The sequence below is a fragment of the Electrona antarctica genome, assembly GCF_951216825.1.
Source record: "Electrona antarctica genome assembly, chromosome: 21".
Taxonomy (NCBI): domain Eukaryota; kingdom Metazoa; phylum Chordata; class Actinopteri; order Myctophiformes; family Myctophidae; genus Electrona; species Electrona antarctica.
In genome coordinates, this window is record NC_136802.1 from 17,507,642 (window position 1) to 17,509,720 (window position 2,079).

A 2,079-nucleotide genomic window follows, 5' to 3' on the forward strand; every position below is an offset into this window, starting at 1 on the left:
TGGAAAGACCATGAAGAGACTGTGAGAGAGAGAGTTAGAGAGAGAGAGAGAGAGAGAGAGAGAGAGAGAGAGAGAGAGAGAGAGAGAGAGAGAGAGAGAGATTGTATACTGTATGGTGTGAGTAAAACAAAGATGTGTGTGACAGAAAGAGGGAGAGCAATGATGATTGTGTGTGCGCGACAGAGCGCAATAAATATAAAAGGAATCAGAGATGGCATCAAAGTAAGTTTAGCATATTAAAGAAAAGACGAGGAGTCGTGTTTTTAACAAAAGGGAAACCAAGTGACTGACTGACATCACGACACAAAAGGTGCTGCTCAAACTCAAAAGTAACTCAGCCACGCAAACTGTCTGTCTCTCTCACACATGACGACGATGACACACATGGACGTAACTAACCCCGCCAGCACAAACACACACACACACCCGCACGCACACACGCACACACCTGACCTTGCTCGCCTCTCAATGTGAGAGTGAGGTTACCGTACAAAGTGAAACTGTACATAGTATGATTGTATGTCTTTGGCATACAGTACATACAGCTGACCATGAAGGCAGCGCCGCTATAACTGTACATCACGCTCAACAAGGACTTGTTGTACTGTAACCGGGACAAAAACAACGTGAGAGAGAGTTGGCAGTCAGAACTGGAAATCATTGGATCATGGTACTGTCTTGTTTGTTTCCCAGTTTGGGATTCTACCTGTAAATGGCGGTGGAGTTTACTGGAAAATCGCCTACTTTTCTTTTGTTTATTTTCTCCACGAAGGATTTTTAATCGAATGTATCATGTTTATATTATGTATAAAATAACAGTTTCTAACGATCATTACTTACTGGTTCCAACACATTGTTGGTATGCTCTTTTGATGTATATGTTTTCACTGGAAACTGTTTTTTATGAACTGAGTGAGGGTAGATATTTTAGCAATCTTACTAAAAGCACTTTAACTTTACTGGGAAAATGGTACTTTATCCAAGGAGAATAATTAAACTAACGTTGTTACTTGCATGTATGAGTGACCAATTGTTGAGAGCGTTTACACTGTAATGTATGTGTTTTAACATATGCATGTGTCTTTGATTCATATACATTCCGCCCTTCATTCGCCACTCATCTGTGCCTTTTCATTTGGTGAAACGACACAACCTTTCATATCTGCAAACACACTGATGACGCTTTTTTTAACGCACAATGTGATAAATGAAGGCTACTGTAAAATACAACTTGAGGTTTTTCTTAATTGCTGTTTTTAGACCCATACAGAGAATAAGGAAGGCATTGTTTGGTTGTGCCAATAGATGTGTCTACGATCGACTGCCTATTCTTTGTCATGATGACTGACTGGAAGTGTTCCAAGTAAACCAACTAGTGAAGTGCCATTCTGGGCCTGGCTGTTCGAACTTCGAAGCACATCCATTCGGAGAGAGAGCGTAAACATTCGGACCGAGGCGCAGGCCGATTGCTTGGCCCCCTGGAAGTGCTGCTTGCGACGCTGTCGAGAACTGCGGAATGGCTGCTTGCAGTGTTCTGGCAAACCGGTCATCCAATCGACTTCACACTCCACACCGATTTCCCTTGGGTAGGCTACTCAGCAATACACATGCCAAGTGTGAAGTTGACTGGATGACCAGTTCTCAAGATATGTAAAGGATAGGACAGACAGATATTCCTGGAATATATAGACAAATGATGGCTATCACACAACAACAAGACATGCTACTTTTTATGTAGTGTAGAAGGTGGTTCTCGGTTGTCAAAATGACAAAATGCTGACAGACTTTCTCTATTTTAGAAATATAAAATGGTGATCTTCAGTTAATTATCTTTTTTGTTATTATTATTATTATAATATCAAATGCAGATGCAGCTTTAAAAGTGAATTATTTGGGTACTCTTTGAATCACAGTGCTTTCATCTACTTAGCTTTATCTTGACTGGACATTTCGGAAAGCGTGTTATTTTTCTTTCTAAAAGTAATTACGAAAAGTTCATCATTTAATAATTAAAAAATATATACAGATTGTATAAATAAAAGCAGGGACTCACAGCAGGTGCTTCCCATTAAAAAAGAA